This window comes from Argiope bruennichi, chromosome 11, assembly GCF_947563725.1.
Source record: "Argiope bruennichi chromosome 11, qqArgBrue1.1, whole genome shotgun sequence".
NCBI classification, from domain to species: domain Eukaryota; kingdom Metazoa; phylum Arthropoda; class Arachnida; order Araneae; family Araneidae; genus Argiope; species Argiope bruennichi.
The window spans coordinates 91,529,466-91,551,629 of NC_079161.1; the positions used below are offsets into that span (position 1 = coordinate 91,529,466).

A 22,164-nucleotide genomic window follows, 5' to 3' on the forward strand; every position below is an offset into this window, starting at 1 on the left:
TTACTTTGGCCAAGCAGAAGAAACAAATGCTGTGGGAAAAGATGACAATAGAGGAAACTGAATCATCAAAAGAAAACCAGAGTTGGAAGACCGAGTCTTTACAATCTGTGAAAATAAAACAAAAACCAATTATAAATTATTGACTTCAGGCTTGCATGAATTTTTAAACTCATTGCGAGAAAAAAACAAAGTATTCATACATGCCTTTTTAGATGCTATATCAGCTGAAATGCATCCTGTTAAGGATTCAAGAAAACAACCTGCAAGCAGCTTATTACCCCATTTATTTAAATGCAAGCCATCTCTTGCAAGATAATTTTTCTAAGATGGCTGGTAAGAACTGCAAAAGAGAAACGCTTGGTAATAATATAGTTCTTTGAGTGCACAGTTTATGGCTCAAATCTTATAGTTTAGTGTCTGTAAATGATACTGATTCCTTATACTCCTTTCTGTAGAAATCAAAACGTGGCCAAAGCTCTATATTTTTTAAGTATTACTTCAATAGTACTGTGGGAAAAGCATTAATATTAGAAATATATTTATTAAGATTAAAGGAGAAAAGATAAAACATTACTACATAGAACATAAAAGATACATGATCGTGAGCTGCACGTCTTGCAGTCTCACTGCCCAATGGCGGGAAAGAATCACGTGATTAATGACGTGACGCAACATGGCGCCATACAGGATACGGGATCTGTCAGCGCTTCCCACATCGGCCATCATGACAGGATAGGCGACCTCGCCTTATGGTATACAGTACATTGAAGTAAATATATAAAACAAACAGCAAATACAGGAAAATAATAATATGTAAAATTGAAATATTCACAAGATAAAACAAATAAAATAGTCATACCATCCGTGACAGCATAAGTATATAGCAATACAATAGCGTGCACTGGAAATATCGAATAACTAACTAAAAATAAAAATAATATTAGTGTTGAACATATAAAAATATAATAACACAAAATAAACAGAGAAAAAAAATCAAAGTCTATATCGTCCAAATATACACAGACAAAAAGAAGGCAAATAGTTCTCTTTTTTTTTAAAGCAGCCAGTATATGTCAGCACAGTTGCACAAGAAAACGAAGTAATTGAACCTTTAACGTTTTCACTTGAATCATATCCATCCAAAACGTGCACTAACGTCCATTCACCAGTCCAGTAAAATATCCACGGCAAAAATCCCCTCTTATCAAAATTTTTAGCATCAATTTAACGTCTTAAATTGTACTAATGTCCACAGCTTTTTCAACAGTTTGGCGGGATTTGCTAGGGGTATTCACGAGAAAGGCCGAGCCCCCAAAAATGTGGGAAAAGGCAACGACCAGCATTAATATTTGAAATATATTTATTAAGATTAAAGGAGAAAAGATAAAACATTACTACATAGAACATAAAAGATACATGAGCGTGAGCTGCACGTCTTGCAGTCTCACTGCCCAACTCTCGTCTGCCAATAATGGCGGGAAAGCATCACGTGATTAATGACGTGACGCAACATGGCGCCATACGGGATACGAGATCTGTCAGCGCTTCCCACAGTATCCAAAGATGCATTATTTGTGCCAACATGCACTTAGAACCAGTCATAATTTTTGTGTACAGAAATATTATTAGCTAATCTTTCAATAGTTGCACCAGGATAAGAAACAATGTCCAAATGAAAGTCAGGTGATTCAACAGATATATACTTATTCAAGTATTTGATCATGGAATCGCCAATAAAAAGAGCCCTCATTGTAAAACAGCGAGATAAAATGGAATTCTTTCAAAAGCTAGTAATAGTAACAAAATTCTGTACAAACTGCCAAAAAAGCCCAAAGCAAAACAGAAAAAATATATATATTCAATACGCAGAAGATGTTCCAAGATTTTTATTAGATACCACAAATAAATTTAAAACTATCAAGTTCAATATACCACTGAATAATGAGAAAATTGAAATAATATACAAATTAAATATAAAAAACAATCAAACAATTTCCCAAGTTAGCACTAATCTGGAAATTAAAACCTTTCAGATTATAGATAATAATAAGATGTAATTAATCTAAGGAAAAACAAATAGTAAAATTAAATATAAAAGTTTATAATATAAACTACAAGTACAAAGAAACTTTTTTGTGTCCTAGCTAACCCTAATTAGCACTACAGTGATACTAATTCTAAATAAGATAAGTAAAGTAAAAAAAAAAAAACTAATTAATATGAATAAATAATGAAAGATAAATAAACAATATAGATTAATAAAATATAAAAGAATTCTTATCTCCACAAGCAAATAAAAGGTGTAAGAGATTCAATAAACACGTCTCACATACAGCAGAGCAAAAAGAAAAAGGATTAGTCACTAAATATTGCTTGAGAAAGACCGCGCTAAATGACCAGTATGACGTCAACAAAGTGTTACGTCATATCCGATGAACTTTGGTTCACATCTGGTAGAATCAGGGGTACACATCCGGTGGCAACGACTTACTCCCATCTGTAAAAACCGGGTTTCTCATATATATACAGGTGTTGCCGAATTCAACCGGCAAATTCAGAGAATTGATAGTAGGCATCAAGAGGATAAAGAATCACCATACAACATGGGGTCCCAAACGACGTTTAATTTGTTAAAATCGCTAAAATATAGAGAGTCAGAGAAGTGTTGGAAATCGTAGAAAATTATTAAAAATATAACAAATGGTGTTTCAACTACGAATTTTTTTTAAGTGAAAGCACATTCTTAAAAATATTTTTTTTTCATGCTGGTAACTTGCGGATTTGATGATTAGGGAATCCTAAATTACTGTAAACGAAAAAGTAGTTTAGGACTCATGTTTGCACAAAGATTAAAACTTGAAGGAAAATAAAAGCTTGAAAATGTAATTCATTTTACACTCTGTAACTTGATACAAGTTTGTAGTGTGAGAACTGGGGAGTTTTAAAGATATTCAAGAAAAAGTAATATGGGAACCAGAAAACATCGCTGCAACATCAGTACCGATGTTCGCAGAAACCGAAATCGAAATTCGAAAGACAAATTCAGAGAAAGGAGAGTAGGTGAAAAATTACCAGAAAATTCAGGGTCGCTGGTAACGTTTTTCAATGAAAATCACAAATCGAGTGGATAAGGTCTCTTCAACACGCACAATGAAAATACTTAGTCATTCTAAAATCCCCACATCATTCTCTCGTCGAACATGTAGCACAAGTTTGATATTAACATCTGGGCAGAGTCATATATTTGGAGCGTATCTTCTTCCTGACCCTCTCAGCTGCAAAATGTACCTTGTTTTCTTCCAGCACGTTCCTCCGGATTTACTGCAGGGAACACCGACAATTTGTTAATGCATAATGGAACATAAGCACATTTTAGTTACATTTGTGAAATCTGACTTGTTTGCGAATGAAGTATAACGAAAAACAATTCTACAATGATCATTAATGAATACTTGTTCGCTGCTTTTATTTTTCACGAATGCCTGAAAAATTTACATAAGAGAAGGCTTCTTCTCGATTACCTTATTCCTAATCCTCGCATTCATAGGGCCGTTTCCTTAGCTAGACTCATTGTCTTTTCGACGTCTGTTTTTGCGATTTTCACTGAATAAACGTTATCAGAAGCCCTATTTTTTCTTGTAATTTTTCGTCTACTTAATGCTTATTGTCCTTGCTATGAATTTCTCTTTCGAATTTGACAACGCTCTCTGCGAGCATCGGTACTTATGCTACAGCGACGTTTTCTGGTTCCCATTTTAGTTTTTCTTGAATATCTTTAAAACTCTCCAGTTCTCACACCGCACACTTATATGAAATTATAGACTATAAAATTCCTTACATTTTCAATTCATTTAATTCATCTTCATTTAATTTTTCTTCAATATTTAATATTTTTGCAAATATGGGTTCTAAACTACTTTTTCGTTTTCAGTCATTTGCGACCCCCTAGATCATCAAATCCGCATGTTACTAGCATTAAAAAAATGTGTAAGATTGTGCTTTCACTTAAAAAAAATTCGTAGTTGAAACACCATTTGTTATTTTGTTTTATTAATTTTTTACATTTTCTAACAATTCTCCGACTCTCTATATTTTTGCGATTTTCACCAACTAAACGTCTTTTGGGACCCCATGTTGTATGGTGATTCTTTATCCCACCGATGCCTACTATCACCCCTCTGAATTTGTCAGTCGAATTCGGCATATTCAAGTATATATATATATATAATGCTTTTCGAATCCTGTCGGCTAAATAATATGTAATATATTTTGGCTGAGTAAAGTGCAGGTTTAACAAGCAGTGAAGAGACTTTGTATCTTTCATTTCGTTTTAATATCCATTTCGTGAAAGCATAATTATTAACAAGAAGGTGCAGCGCGGACAGAAAACAGAAGAAAAAAAAAAGGGACGAACAAATGATAACTTGTCTTATATAACACAAGATTTTTGGCCGGGCGCCAATTCAATACACGTGTGACCTTTGACATCTTTTGAAGGGTTCAGAAGATATCACTTTCATTTGATACGTAGTACTGATGGCGCATTATTTTTACAAGGGGATGAGTTAAACCAAAAGTGGAATCGGATCAAGAAATAGTAGAATATTTTAGAATGAAGTCACGATGGGCTATAATTTAATATAAAGTTTTGGAAATTAATTTGGATTAAATTAAGAGTTTAAAATATCATTACATATATACATGTATCTATGTGTGTAAGTATATATATATATATATATGTATGTATGTATGTAGAGACATGTTGACTCTGGCTCAAAAAACAGGCCTCTACTAACCGGATTATACATCAAATAAAATATCTCTCACGGGCCCTAGGGGAAAGCCTAGTTGAGATTAATGCTTAGAGATGGCTCATATGCAAGAATCACACACTATAACAAGCGAATTTAATGAACTGAACGTTTTACATCGACGAATGCTAATTGCATTACTGAATACAGAGTTCTATTGGCGAGAATCAGATTCCTCCGTATTGGCTGTTGAGTTATGACGCAAGCGGCGCCAGGATGACAATGGGCCGTCATGATGAACTTGACGTCCTCGTCAACCTAGGAAGAAGCTGAAACACTCAAAAAAGAAAATTTTAGATTTTTGCATTTAAAAAAATATGTACTTTACGCAATTGTCGACAAAGGCTTCATGTGTTCTGCTGCTGTAGAAGTATGGTTGGGGCTTTCGAGGATTCCCACTTTCTCCGCAAGGTACCTTTCGTGTGGCGTCTTGGCTATGATGTGGTAAGGACCATGGAACTTCGGATGAGGGGTCTAACCATTGCCGAATTGGGTCCTCTGTATGGCCACTAAGTCACCTGGATTATATTGAATAGCTTTCTTCCTGTTCTGGTTGCAAGCTCTCTTCTTGAAAGCGCAAGATGTTCTGTCGTGCTTCTTCACGAATGTCCTCGTGGCTGTCGATGACTCATTGCTCATATTCTTCCTTCCTGTCGAGAATTTTCTGGTCATTTTTGTGCCTCATTTGCACACCGATCATGAGTTCGAAAGGAGTAAATTTTGTACTCCGTGGAGCACTAGAGTTAAATACTGGTTGTGCTGCTTGAACATGAGTGTACCACTTCGTGGGATCATTGATGGAAAGTTTGGCAAGCAGGGGGGATAAGATTTCCATGAACCCTTTCCACTTGTCCATTTCCTCGAGGTATTCCTGTGGTAATTTAAATGTGATTTATATTTTGATTCGCGCAATAGTTTGTGAATTCCTTCGATGTAAATGCGGAACCTTTATCCTTGATGATAGGCATGGGACTTCCGAACACTGCTTCCTGCAATTGCAGTTTTGAAATTTGCATCATTTGCAGTGACACCTTTAACAGGATATAAACAAACAAACTTTGAGAATGCATCTATTACGCTGAGAATATGATTGTAATTTTTATTGGTTGGCACTAAGGGTCCAATAAAGTCAACATGGTAAGTACTTAGAGAAAAGTTTTCCTTCGGTATCGGATGCAAGAACCTTTCAGACTTACCACGCTTTCGGTTGACTAGGATGCATTCGACACAGTTCTGCATTACCGATTCAATACTTTTTTCTATATTCGGGAAAAAATAGTCACGTTCGATAATGTTTTTAGTTTTCTCCACGGCGAAGTGCCCTTTTGAATGCGCGATCTTAATTATTTCGTGTTTTATTAATTCAGGTATTGCAGGCAAACGATGATTATCCTGTCATTTATACAAAATGTTATTTTGTATGACGAAATCAACTTGGTTGTTATCTTTACATAGTTCTTTCAATTTTTTTTATGTATTCATCTGACATCTGAGCCACTTGCACTCGCGCTGTTAAATAATCACAAAATGCAGTCATGACTGTTGGGTATCTACTAAGTGAATCAACGTAGCGCATTTGACTGCCTGAGTGATGTACTATCTCATAATCAAAATCTTCGAGGAATAAAAGCCAACGAGCTATTTTAGGAATTAATTCTTTTTTTAGTAATAGTCTATTTGAACGCAGAGCAGTCAGTGACAGCTTTTATTTTAGATCCTAAATTTAAGTACTCAATTTTGTTAATACTTTAATAACAGTTAAAACTTCTCATTCATAGCTCGATAAATTTTCTGAGTTTTTTTTTTTTTTTTTTACTCATATAACCTATGGGATGTAAATTATCGTCGTCGTCAGCTTGAAGAAAGACTCCAGCGTAACTTAATTTGGAAGCATCTGTATGGAGTTCCAGTTTGGAACCTGGTTTGTACAGATGTGAAATTGGATCTTGCAAAAAAGAGCCTCTAAAAGCTCTTCAATAAACAGTCTGGTTTCGCGATTTTTACGTTTCACTAAGACAATTGGAGACGCATAATCAGAATAGCTTTTTTCAATGATGCCCAGTGCAAGCCATTCCTCGATTTGTTTTGTAACTTGTTGTTTTTCTATAGGAGCAAATCTACGAACCGGTGAGGTCACAGGGATGTCATCAGTTAAAATAATAGACATTTGCAAATCTGTAGTACGGATTTTCTTTGGAGAGCAATTTGAAATTAAATTAATTACATGATCTTTCATATTTTTATCAGAGATATATATTCTATATCAAGATCATTTCAGAATAAACATTTAAAACATTTGTGCATACTTCCTTCACTAACCATTCAGAATTTACATCAGAAAAACTCTTTTCAAAACAAGTATCAGATATTAAATGAACATCTACAAATTTATCTTTATTCAAAGATATATCATCACTCTGTAAATAAAATTCAGAGTCAGCATTTCTTTTCGAACAAGTAGTAATACTTTTATTTAGAAGCGAAGTTAAGTTATTATCTTTTTTTTACAACAACAGAATGAGAAGAAATATGTTTTGTTTCTTTTTTATTCTCACGGTTTAATTTATTTGATTCGTTTCCGGTATCAACAAATAGAATTATGCAACGTTGGTATTCTTTTTCACTTGATGACTCACACTCGGATTTATTTTCAGAAACGCATTCAGTTGTAGGATTTTTATTGGAAAAAGTATTTTTGACATCTAAATAGCTATTAGATGGTATAATACATTCAAAAGAACTATTTGTGTCTGCAGGTGCTAAAACTCTTTTCGCTTCCGATTTTTTATCAACATGACTAATATCTATCGCCACCAACGGAAAACTGACAATTGAACTGTTCGCTAATTTAATTTTTGTGCTACGGCCTACATAATTTAATTTCTTTACATAATTAGGATTAATAATCATTAACAGGCTTCCGCAATCAACCAAAGCTTTAATAAGAACGTCGTTTACAATTATATCTACATATTCCAACTCAGATATTATTAACTCTTGTGGAATTTCATTTGATTTCAACATGGGGTTTACAGGATTTGAGTAATGGGATCTTCTCTGATTGTTATGTTGTCTAGCATCAACATTTTGGGGACAGAATTTTATCAAATGCGACGTAGAATTACATTTAAAACAAGTTTTCCTATCAATATTTCCACCGTGTCCATGATCGTTATTTTGGCGGGAATTATTGACGCTCGACCTCGAACTGTAGTCTTGTGTATTTCTGCTGTCTTCCCAAAACAAACTTTTGTTTCTTGCGCGGAAGTAAATGTCTATTTCTTTTGCTAACGTCAGCGGTTTTAACCAGTCTGAGCCTTGTTTGTTCAAAATGTGCTCGGATGTGTCCTTATAAAGAGTGCTGGTTCATTTATCGGTTATAATTAGTTCACAAAGAATCGCAAAATCTGCCACTTTTCTTAGTTCTAAATAATATTCTAAATTTGTTTTTAATCCTGAGACGAATTGCATATGATTTTCTCCTTTAAATCTTTTGGGGCTTGAAAGTTATCCCAATATTCTTTAGAAGATGGTTGGAATTCTCTTAACACTATTCTTTTGATATTGTCATAATTTTTTTATTTCGCTTTCGTTCGTGTATAACAAAACATGTCGGCATTTCTTCTTCGGCTTTGTATTCAGTCTTAACCTGTTTTGTTTCGAAAGCACGTTCCAAAATATTGAAAAACAAATTGAAATTTTCTGATTTAGTTGGTATTGGCATTGTCAATGTGCGGATGCCTTTAATTATTTGTTCGATGGACTCCGCATGATTTTCTGGAGGAGGTCCGTTAGGATTACTTACTCCGGCCGCTTGAACGTTTCTCATACTTTCTTCATGAGCTAAAGTTAGTTTTAATTTTTCTAATTCAAACTGTCTTTCCTTTTCACGCACTTTTTCTGCCTCTATTTTCTGGCGTTCCTCTACATTTGAGATGATTATGTCTTTAACAAATTCCAAATCATCTTTAGCAGCTTGGCTATTTTCTATAATTTGTTTAAGCTGCACGATATTTGTTTTTTCCAGAACTACCTCACCTATTGCTTCAGCGACAATAATTAAATCTTTCTTTTTTTGTATTTTTAAACATTTTGAATATGCCTTTATTTTTCCTAATAAAAAATGCTAATATAATAACGATAATATAACAATACTAATATTTCTTCAAAACAGAAATTTCTGACATAAACACATTCAAACAGTTTCTTTCTTTTCTTTTTTTTTTTTTTTTTGAAAAAGTCATTTTCAAATATGCAAATCCTAAAATAAATGCTTGCAATATTCTTTATTCAAAATGATATAGAAAATTCTCCTACATCTTCTTCTTCAATTATACCCATTGAGATCATATTCTGCAGGATCTTCACTATTCGCCGGCCACTGCCGAAGATTTTCTTGAACGATTTTACCGACCACTGCCGAACCGAAGATTTTCTTGAAAAATTTTGTCAGCTACTGCCGATTCGAAGATAATTTAATGACAACTAATGGTGAAATATCCGGATTCTTACCGTATCGAAAATTAATTTTCTATTTCCGAGGTCATTGCAACCAGGACCGAGCCCCCACATGTAGAGAAGGTTAACTCTGGCTCGAAAAACAGGCCTCTACTTATCTGATTATGTATGAAATCAAATATCTCTGACGGGCCCTAGGGGAAAGCCCGGTTGAGATTAAGGCTTAGAGATGGCTCATATTACAAGAATTACACACTATATTATAACAAACGAATTTAACGAACTGGACGAACGGCTGGGCCGTTTTACATCGACGAACGCTATTACATTACTGAATACAGTGTTCTATTACGCAAGAGGAGCCAAGATGACACTCTCGACACGAAACACACACACACATATATATAACATGTGAGGGTGGTCTACCCGACACTTTCTCGCATGCTCTTTGATAACGGTTTTATCCCCCCTCCCCCACATAAAAATGTTGGCAATGAATACCTTGCATGGCATTGGTGAAAGTAATTAAGAAAAATTACATTTTGGCGTGAAGTTAGCACTTTTATTGAATCTAGCGGGTCACCCTTGGCGAGGTTTTTGGCAATTAATCCCTGGCATACAGTTAAGAATGCCCTGAAATAGAGTTTGTGTATTAGATTAGTTTTTCCAAACCAATTAAAAGTAAAATTCGACACAGAACTTCACTTGTAGTTACAAAATTACGTACCAAATTTGATGTATTTAAATCATTGGGTTTTTGAGTTGTCATGTTTATATGATTTTGTTATTACATATCGACAGAAGGTCAACCCCTTCTTGGATTTCGCTCAAAATTTGGTGTTTGTATGCTATAGATGTTTAATCTGCCTACCCAGTTTCATCCATCTAGCTCTCTTCGTTTTGTAGTTATCGTGTTACATATATTCGAACAGCCAGACAGACTGACTTACTCTGAATGGAATTTGCACAAAGATGTTTCAGAAATTTGTAATTTTGATGTAAAGAGCATATACTAAAATTCATCTGCCTGGCTCAAAACGTCTTTGAGTTTCCATAGTCATCGACAGGCAGATATTGTTATAGTTTATATTATCAAGGTTTACTGCAAATGTCAAACTTTATATTAGTCGGCTTTAAAGGAAATGTTTATATCTGCATTATAAACATATTTGAAGAAATTGACTATCTTTCTCAAATATTGTTCTTTAAATTAAATGCAAATAATATGTTTTATTGTAGAGATTAATTTATCGTTTGATTTTTGAGTTAAAAAAATCCTCTGGTTTCTTAATTAATATTGGAACCAAGATCTTATATTATTTTAATGTTTCTACTATAACTATTAATTGGAGTAAAAGGAAATTTATCGCCAGTTTTTTTTAAAGATATTCTTCGACACTTGTGAATGAATTGCACGTCTTTGGTAAAATTTAAACTTAACCACCACTCCTTAACTGGATGCCATTCCCGAACAATCAATAGATTTATAGTTTTCCGATGTTTATTTTTCTTGGCGATTAATCGCTTTTATTCGGCTAATAAACGCGCCTATACTTGGGTTAAAGCCATTATAGTTTCCTGATTATTACAATATATCTTATTACAGCATACTCTTAATAATGTGGCAAATCAGCGCGGCAGTCAGTATATTGTGGTGAAAGCTTATAAGCCAGTTAACAGCTACGGTACACGAGCATTTGCTTTTGTATTGTGGTCATGTTATTCGGCTGCGAACCACAAGGTCCCAAGTTCTATCCTCGCTCATTCCAATCCACCACAATAGAAAACCAAAGTTTATCATCAAATTCACAAAAGCTTCAGAATTACGAAATTAATTTTTTTTAAAGCATAAGGAGTTATAAAACATGCAGTTTCTGGAAATTTCTAAACTGATCATTTTTATATGTATAATGTTGCCATTAAATCTTGCTCCTCCTTTATTTTTATTTATTCAATTTTATTCTAGTGTTTAACCTTTACTCCATATATATTTAAACAGTTTCTTAATAAGGTAATAGAAAAAGTGAAAGATTTGCTTCATTTTTTTTTCAAAACTGGCAATAAATTGTTGATGTTAGAAGCAACTAAAAACAGGAACTTAAAAATCCCTTTTTACCACCTAACTTCGAAGCGGTTGCAGGTATCGAAAAAGCTTTAAATAAAAAAGTTGTTCGCCTTAATGAAACGCTAATGTGACTCATTTAATTTATTTTTCTATCTTCAATATTAAGAAAGTTAAAGCAAAATAAAAAAATTGACCATTCACCATTTCTACTCCCTTCTAACTAGCTAGCGCATCTTCGACTTCATCCGAGGTTTTTATATTTCTTACAACATATTCCAAGACAATTAAAATGCAAACAACATTGTCAAAACTTTATACGACACCCCACCCTAATATATATATAATTCTAAAATTAAATCTATATATCTTTAATTCTAAAAATTGCAATTAGCAAAAAATATTAAAGTGGCTTCTTTCATCTTACAAGGGTTTCATCTTACCACTGTGTTGAAATCTGAGATCAGGATGAGATTTAATATAATGATAGTTGTTACAGAGTTCACGCCCATAGATGGCGTTTCTGTCGCATAAGAAGTTTTTGTTTATTCTTTTTTATGCCTTAACGTTTAGTGTGTAAGAACGATTCTGTGACCTAGACGTGGCACCCAATTGTGAGCGGTGTCCTGATCTTAACAGTCTACCTGAAGGGGCACAAAAAATATGCCCGAAAATAAAATGGTGTTCACCAGACAGAAATGAGTTTTATTTGAAAAGAATTACATTAAGTGGTCCGTCGACTTCGCAGTATTGAACCATCGAGAGTTTTGTGGAAAAAAAATCGGGAAGTGTTTCGATTTTTCCGGGTGTTTTTGCTTCGGTTTACTCAGTGATTTCTGAATCGTTAGTGATCTACAATGGATATAAAGTGTAAATTCCTGTGGTTGGATTATTGTTTTCGTTTTGGTTTCAGGATATACTTTTGTTTTTCAAACTTGTGTATTAGTTTCGTTTTTATGAGTTGCATGTATTCAGAGATCCCTTTTCAAAATGCTTTCAAAACTTAAAAAGAGTGAATTAATTGAAGTTCTCGAGGAACTAGAAATCGATATTCCTTCGGGAGCCAAAGTAGATACTAGTAAAGATTTAATTGAAAAGAGCGAGATCTGTAATGATAATTATGAATTCGAAAAAACTGAGGTTGAATCAATAATTGAAAAGAAAAAAGATTACGAGAAAAATGAAGCACAGAATCTAGAATTGGACAAACTTAAACTCGCGCAATTAGAAAAACAACTTGAGCTTGCGATTTTACAAAAAGATGTAACACAAAAGGTCAGTGTGACAAATAGCGATTCCGATTCAAATTTTAGTTTAGAAAGTTTGATAAAAAAAAGTGTCAAAACTTTAACTGTATCAGTTCCTACACGAGCAGAGTCGTATAATTTATTTTTCCAATCGCTTGAAGGAGCTTTCAAAACCAAAAATGTCCCAGAACAATTCAAGTCAGAGATCCTATTAAATATCTTAGGCGAAAAAGTTGCCAATTTAATGAAATATTTAAATGAGGATGAATTGTGTATGTATGAAAAATTAAAGGAATTAGTGTTAAAAGAATTTCAATCCACCCCACAAGAAGTGTCAAATAATTTTCGTAAAGCGAAAAAACGTCCAAACGAAAGCTATATCCGGTTTGCATCGCGACTTAGTGCAGCATTTGATTATTATTGTCAATTAAATAGGTAAATGATTTCAAGGGAGTTTGTGAACTCATGGTTTCCGAAAAAATATTTGATTCATTAGATCGTGAACTACAAATTCATACAGTGCCCGAAAAAATTATAAGGACACACGAAAAATCGCCAAATCTAGAAGCCTTGTTTACAGAATCGTATGCAAATTTTTGCAGCAAAAATAGAAGTAAAACTAACATATTTTATGCGTAAAGTAACTAAAATTTTCAATTTTAAATCTGCTAAAATTTAAATTTTGATTTTTAAACCTAAATGAATACGGAAAAAAGTATAAGGACATTGCTTTTTCTCCAGTAATTATTGAAAAATTTGCATATTTGAAAGCATAAAATGACAACTTCGAGTTAAAAGATTCATTTGCGAAAAGAATTTCCCACTCGGTAACTTTCAGTGTGAATTTTTAAACGATGCCCAAAGGAACTCAACTTTCTGACTCTGAAAAAGGAAAAATTGTTGCTTTTTGAGAATGTGGATTAAGTGGATGAGAAATTTCAAAAAGAATCAAGAGATCTGAAACGGTGGTTTATAATTTTCTAAAAAATCCTGGGATTATGGTATGAAAAAGCGAATTGGGAGACCAGAAATTCGCACTCGTCGACAAAAAAGAATGATTGTAAGGTGAGCTTGCGAGAAAAGAGAAACCGCAAATGAAGTTAGACAAAATTTGAGTTTACCATGCTCAACAAGGACTGTTCAAAATGTTTTGCGTAAACATCCTCAAGTTTCTTATGGGAAATTAGTGTCACGTCCCCCTCTTACAAATCATCATAAGAAAAGAAGAGTTTACTTTTCCAAAAAATACATTTCTCTTGGTCAAAAGTGGGCTGATGTAATGTTTTCGAACGAAAAAAAGTTCATTCTTGATGGACCTGATGGTTTTCGTTATTTTTGTTATGATCTGCGAAAGACCAAGGAAGTATTTTCCAGGCGTGAATATGGTGGTGGCTCGGTTATGGTATGGGGCGCTTTTGCGGCAAATGGAACCACTCCAATTGTATTTATCAACAGCAAAATGAATTCGGACAGGTATGTTGATATGTTAGGAGAAAGTTTGTTACCTGAAGAGCCACTAATTACTTCAGGGGACTATATTTTTCAGCAGGATAATGCTTCGATACACGTTTCTACGAGTGCAAAACTCTGGTTTGAAGCTAATTCTGTAAATTTACTTGATTGCCGGCGAGAAGTCCCGATCTTAATCCAATCGAAAACTTATGGGGACTTCTAGCCCGAGAAGTTTATAAAAACGGCACACAGTATCAATGTACACAAGATCTTGTCGTCGCTATCAAAGACGCTTGGGAAAGAATATCTGTGGACATTTTAAAAGATCTTTCGGGATCTATGGCCTTTCGGCTTATTCAAGTGATTGAAAAAAAAGGTAGTTTTCTTGATTATTGAAACATTTTTTAAGTATTTTACAACATGTCCTTATAATTTTTTCCGTATTTCCTTTAATGTTAAATTTTGTAAAATCAATATTTTGAAGCTAAATTATCTTTTTTATGTGGTATAAGTGTTATCACAAAATTATGCTGCAGAAGTAAGAAATATAAAAAGTTCATTTAGGTGAAATGGAAATAAAGCATATTTTCATGCAATTACATGTTGTCCTTATACTTTTTTCGCGCACTGTATTGGCGTGAAACAAGCAGAATCTTGGTATGTGCCACCAGATTTGGCCAGGCATTGCGATATTTATGTATCGTCAAAAATCAAAAACGATAGTAACGCGTTTTCACGACCGCAAGTTGTAAACCATTCTCAAAAATATCGTAAAGAATACAGTCCACAAAAAGCATTCGTAGCGGAAGTTAAAACTCCGAAATGTGTAATTTGTAAATGTAATGAAAATCATTCCCTGAATGTATGTCGTGTGTTCAAATATATGCTTGTTAATGAGAGAATTGAGGTCGTTAAAAGTAAGCAATTATGTTTTAATTGTTTAAATCACCATAAAATTGCTAACTGCCATTCAAAATCCAACTGTTCCATTTGCAAAAAACGACATAACACTTTTTTGCACCTGAGAAATACTCAAAGCGAAAATGAAACTCGTTCGCAGAATGCTAACGCTGGATTAAATCCAAGGTCAAATGTATTCGGTCCGCGAATTGAAAATCCCAGTAATAATTCTTCACAACTGACGAATGAGTCACCTGCGAACAGTACGCATTCATTCACTGCTACCAACTTAAATGTAAACAAAATGGTTTTATTAAGTACTGCAAATGTGATGATTTTTATAGTGATGAGTTTTATTTGAAGAAATTTACAATAGTGTACATTTAGAATGTTCATTCATGAAAATATTAAAACGCAATGACCAGTCAATTTCGAGAAAATGGTCGTCAAACTTTTGGTAAAGCTTATATACTGATAACTTGACTGATGTACAAATGATCCCGATGGCATAGTTGTCTAGGTAAACGTCTCGTAAACGGAAGGTCAGGGTTCGAATTTGGCTAGGAATTCTTTTAATAACTTTATTCAATTAAAAATTTACAAATACTCTTAATTAATATGTTTTTAATTTTTTTCATCCGAAATAAATATTTATTATCGAAATACATAATAATAAAATTTAAATTTAAAAAGAAAAATTATAAGTACAGATGCATTTTTTAAAACAAAATAATTTACATTTTATTAACTATTTAGAGTTAGTTTTAATTAATATGCTACTTAATTTTAAGCGAGGATAAATACTTATTCTTTTAATACTTAAATTATAATTTAATGTTTAAAGGAAAAATAATTGAAAACGTAACATTAATGGCTACAATAATTTAACTTGCTTACATCGTTTTCAAACAATTAATTTTCGAATTCTTGGATTTTAATAATAATACATTATCAATTCTAATTCAACGAAGCTGTATTTATATCAAAAATTGAAGGAAGCAGCTGATATTTGTTAAATATGTAAGCAAACGTCCCCAACTGCAGTAATCAAAAGAAATAATAGAGAGCAGCTGTTAATTTATTGAATGCGTAGGCAGATGATTCAAAGTGTATTAAGCGTATACAAAATTCTTATTTAATCGAACATCATGAAGAAATAAATTCTTGCAAAGATAGTGTAAAATGTCAATCAATTGTACACCACCAATTCTCATCACTAATTTTTAATAAGATGATAGGGCATGCTACGCTGCCCAACTTTCTGATGAAAGTGAGATATTTTTAAATGCAAATGAAGTTTGTTTTTCCATAGATCTCTTAAAGGAACCTTGCTCTTGTGGACAATCATCATTTATCAGTTGTGCAAGATGTCGAAATATATTTTGTTTCCAATGTTTTTACTATAATTACCATTCTGGTTCTTGTATATAATTGAAAGTAAATGTATTTAGGATAATTTTTTAGAAATATTGAATGATTTTTTTTACGATGTGTGTATTTACAATTAATAATTATCACCATTTATGTTATATTTATTACTATTTTTTTAAATATTAAATTACAATTTAATTATTAAAATAATAAACATTTTCTCTTGCATGAAAATAAGTAGCATATTAATTAAAACTATCTGTAAATAGTTAATTAAGTTTAAATAATATTATTTTGTTTAAAAATGCATCTGTATTTATAATTTTTTTAAATTTTTATTTTATTATTATGTATTTTGATAATAAATATTTATTTTGGATGAGAAAATTTAAAAAATATTAATTAAGCGTATTTTTAAATTTTTAATTTAATAAAAGTTATTAAAAAAGATTCTTCGTCTGGTTCGAAACCAGACCTTCCATTCACGAGACGGTTACCTAGACAACCATCCCATCGGATGGAAGTCAAGTTATCAGTATATTAGCCTTACCAAAAGTTTGAAGACCAATTTCTCGAAATTGAATGGCCATTGCGTTTTAATATTTTCATGAATGAACACTCATTATACTAAATCTCATCCCGATCTCAGATTTCAACTCCGTATCCTCCCCTTGATAGTACATAAAATAAATTAAAATATTTTTCAGAAAGATCAATTAATTTACCTTGAATCAAAATTCATTAATTATTTTACCTCCATTAATCAGCTTAAACAGAGCACGTGTTCGTAACTTCTCATTGCGCGTTTCAGCAGGATACTGTCTGTACCTGACACAATAGAGCCTATTATTAGTGAAAATTCTGATTAAAAATTTATAAAAGAAGGCACTTCAGTGAGCGTGTTGCTACTTATTACAATTATTTCTTTCCCCAGGATCAAATGTTCAAATAGAAAGCTATGAAACAGAATTTTGTTATGAAAGGGCTGATTATAAAAAAATAGAAGTTTTTTTGAATATAAAAAATTTAAGAACGATTCTTTCCATTCATCTAAGTGAAATTTCATTCTTCTGTATTTTAAATGCAATACGAGGTTCAATCAAAACGTAAACTATGCTGTTAAGGTATGAGATTACGTCGGGATGAATTTTTTGAAGAAATGCTCCAAAGTAATTATATTTTAAAATTACTTACATAAAATTGATTGAAAAACATATATGAAACCCAAACCAGTTAAATGGCAAAATTGTTTTAAGAGTTGGAAAAAACGTTCTTTTTTTTGGCTTTAAAGCAAAAAGTCATTTCATTTAGCGGTTTATCACATGCTTTGCCAAGAATTTTGCAAACAGATTTTAAAAATATAATTCCGAGTTCCTAAACTAACAAAAGAGCTGTATTTATATTTACTCTTTAAATATTGAGGTTTAACTGATAAATAACACGAAAATGTCGATTTTTTTTTCGCATTGTAAAGCATTCAAACAATTATAAGAATATTTCTCGACAACTGCAAAACACATTGAAGAATTATTATACCAAATGTAACAAAAAATATATATTAGATTTTTCATAAGAAAATTTTTTAATATGAGAAAAGTAGCATTAAACTCTATATAAATGCAGGTATAAAAATCAGTGTAAACTCCAAAAAGATTCACTTAAAAAAATTCGAGCAGTTATATAAAGAAAACCGTAGAAACGTTATAAAAATTAAATTTTAAAAATTTCCTTTTTTCGTCCACATAGTCTCTTACCTGCATTCAAATTTTAGTACAAATTTATTTGTATCTTATTATTACTTGCAAATTCCACTATTTGATGTAATTACCTCCGTTATTTAAACAATTTTTGACTCCTGGGCAAGTTATTGAAAGCATTCTACAAAGAAATTCCAGAATTTGATATAATTGATGCCCTTTCCTTGCATTCAGCCGCTTCAATACTTGTACCATTCTCAAACATATTGTATCATTTTGTGAAGCTTTCAATCTCAGAATTTGATGTCGTTGATGGTTCTCCCCTGCCACTCAGTTTCATCAATACGGGTAATTCCATTCTCAAATTTGTTGCAACATTTTTCGATAGCTTTCAAATATCAGAATTTGTTGCATTTTATTGTCTTCCCTGGCACTCGGCGCACAACTTTTTTTGTTTTGTTATCAGGCGCAAGAACCAATAATGCGAATGGTTTACCAACACGTGAACATGCATATATAACTGACCATGAGAAAAACAAGAGTTTTCTAAATTCAGACAACAAACACTCAACGATTGGTCTGGTGACTGGTTAATCGTCATCGCGAATGCAACTCGAATTGGAAATTAAATTCGTTTGAACTCTTAGGGCATATCGCTTGGGATCATGGGAATCCTCGGAATGAAAACTTACTCCTCTTTGAATTTTCCTTTGAGTGTGGTCGCGTAAATCACTTTGATCATTAGTTTTTTGTTTTTTTTTAATCACCAAACGCGTTCCATTGCATAATTTTGGTTGGTTTAGTTTTCGAAGCATCATGACCTCCGAGCCAACTTTCGGCTGTAAATTGTGCAGTGGTAAGCCAGGCATATCCAAGGAGTTTAAAAATTCAGATGGATAGTTGGTGAATTCGTTTTCGTTTGTTACACAGTCAATAGATTTGTATAAATGCAGAGTACCAACGATTTGATTCTGAATTACGAAGTTTAAATCATCCACGTCATTGATCTTAGCCGCCAAAATTGCTTGCTCACTCAACCATTTATGATTTTTGTGGTTATCAATGATGTTCAGGAACACTTTGTAAATGAGCTCATTTTTAGATGAAACGAAATTGCAAAAATTCCAAGAAAATGGAATCAATCCGCTCGATTCGTCGACAGGAACACGGCCATTACCGATAATCAACAATTGCTTGGCGAAATCTTCAGCAGATGGATCGTTCAACAATGCAACTCTCGTGTCACTTGAAGTTTCTTCACATAGCGGCACAGATCTGATGATTTGAGGCAAGCGTTTATTTCATCGGCAGCAGTCGATCTTTTAATGACTGGCAGTGTTTGGCAGAAATGGCCAGACAGTAAAATAATTGCGCTTCCAAAGCATCTCGAGTCATTGCGCAGATCTTTCATTGTCCGGTCAAGTGCTTCCAATGCGCGTTTGTGCGCCATCGTGCATTCGTCCCACATGATGATATTAGATGCTACTAAAATTTTGACCATTGCGGACTGTTTCGAAATGTTACATGTCACTTGTTTAGAATTTTGTAGGTTTAACGGCAACTTTAACGCTGAATGAGCCGTACGCCATCCTTCCAACAATGTGGCCGCTATGCCATTGCGGTAGAAGCAACTCTTCTACCGCAATGTTCGATCTCGCACGAACAGTGGCCAAAAGCAATGATATGAGGAATTGTGCAATCGTGTAGAAACGCTGCTCGATTCAAATAAACACTTAAACCATCGCGCCGAAAATTATCTCGCTGTTGCAATTTTTTCAGCTTATTAAGAAAATAATAATGGATTATAAAAAATCATTTTTAAATACACAACGGAAATTTGCAAATAATATTCCATTCGAAAGACCACCACTGAAGTTCAAGACATGAATTTAAACTGTCACAATCACAGTTCATTTTGAAGCAAAGCCACGCTGAAAATCGTCTGCCAATCAAGAAAACTGGAAAAGTGTCCTGGGGCGCTAGAATCCAGCCTCTATAGATTCAAACTATTTCATTCTTTAGTAGTGGCAATTATTTTTAAATTGTAATGTTTCGAAACCAAATGTTGGAATTATTTATGATCCTATCTGCAAACGTTTCTCAGAAATAAGACATCACTTTCCAGAATTTTTTAATGCGCAGAATAAATTTGATACGTTACAACGGATCAAGTATTATTATCTTATGTTTGAATTTTTTATTACTGTGCATGGAGACTTTCTCGGAAATAAGATATTTTATTCGGATATGATGAATTTCACACGTTTTAATGGATTACTGATTTATAGAGCATACTGAAGTTCTGCTTTTCGTTTAAGAAGTTTGAAAAATACTTACGGATATTTAATAATTTTCGTTTAATTAATTGCGATTATTTATCTTACAGTTTACTAAGAAAATTCTGTACGGTAATAGCATAGTTGAATTCTCAATCTATTAAAATGTTTTTAATATTGCTACGAAGCTCAGTTATTAAATTGGTAAAAATAAAACAAATAATTTAGTTAGTAGTTTTGACCTACTTGACAATTGTTGCAGTATTACCAACTCCTAAAAAAATATCCCTAAGATAGGATTAAATTTGGTGCGATCGTAGTTTAACCCCCTCATTGGCGCACTTTTCAAAAATCGCCAACTAACCAACCATGAGCTTACGCTGTATTTTCGGAGGAGTCCTAGGTTAGAGAAAACGGGGGTTGCCAGCTTTGGCTCATTATCGCCAACGGCGAAGAAAGGGGTTAAACTACGATACCCCTTAATTTTTTTTCCCGGGAACTTTTACAATATTTTATGGGTATTCTGCTATTCGGGGCTGAGATGAATCCAAAAAAACAAATATTTTGAAAATCGGTACAGCCGTTCTTGAGTTATAAATGGCGTAACTAACACGATTTATGACTTTGTTTTATATATATAGATATATCTTATATAGAATGTGCACTCCAACATTTTTTAATACAATATTTTGTCATTTGCAATTAAAGGATTAAAATATTGCTTTATTTTACTCTTGTGGTTCTTGAACAATTACTAAATTAGTAGTTAATAAACAAGCAACTTATTAATCAAGAACTAAACTAGTATTTATTGAATAAGCAACTTAATGAACAAGAACTTGTAGTTATTGAACAACAAGTAGGCTGAATTATAACTTGTTTTATATTTTTGTGCTAAACAGCTGTGTTTTAGTCAGAATTCCCTATCATTTTAAAACAATTTGAGAGGATCCTAGGTTGCGTTAATTAATAACTGTGTTTTTAATGATTCGTCTTTTAGATTGTAAGAGTTACTGGTGTTTCAGGTCACTTTTAATCCGAACATTTAAAAAAATAATGGATAATGTCTATTGGATAATAATCTTGGGATAATGTCTATTGCATTGCCTTTAAAAATCGCAATTCAAATCGTAACGAGTTTAATGAATGAAATTTGATATATTGTCTTTGCGTTAAAATTGCAGATACTTGTGAAATAATAGATGAAATCCATCCATGTCGGGTAAATATTTGTCCATTTGCATGCATTCTGCGATATCGTTAATGAAACTATTTCGCTGCAACATAATATTACAATACCACATTTCTTTAAAGGCAATCATCGAACTAAACACTAATTTTTCGCCGCTGTGTAATTGTTATTTACCCATTAGTTTATCCGGCCATGATTTCAAAATGACTTGACTTGGTGTCTAATGCTTCATAACGAGTGAATTTTCATTTCATTTTATTTTCATTATTTTTAGAAATAAAATGTTTTCTAAATTAGTAAATAATTTCTATGAAAAACATTTAAATGTATTCTAATGAATTATGTAAAATACTAATTCAATTTTAAGTCCATATTAAATGAAAAAAAATGAAAACATTAGTGAACAATTTGTAAAACTTATGCCTGTTAAAATGGATTTTAATTGAAGAAATCAAATTAAAATATTCTCCAACAGACACAGCCAAATAACAAACATACTGCAAGCGAATAAAACTACATCAGCATGAAATTTATGTTTTTAATTTCCATTTAAATTTTTTGTAATAAATCCTTTTCGTTCCTGGTCCAATAAAAATACACAGTTTCATTTTGAAAACCAATCGATGATAAATCGTATACAAATTAATTTCTAGTGTGCAGAATAAAATCAGATTAGTTATTGTCTTTTATTCAATAAT

General features: G+C 32.7%; 1 protein-coding gene across 1 annotated transcript in view; it reads left to right on the forward strand.

The window, feature by feature from the left end:
• Nucleotides 1-22,164, forward strand: part of LOC129957549 (uncharacterized) — an 87,458-nt gene that overhangs the window by 46,855 nt on the left and 18,439 nt on the right. The window lies entirely within an intron of this gene.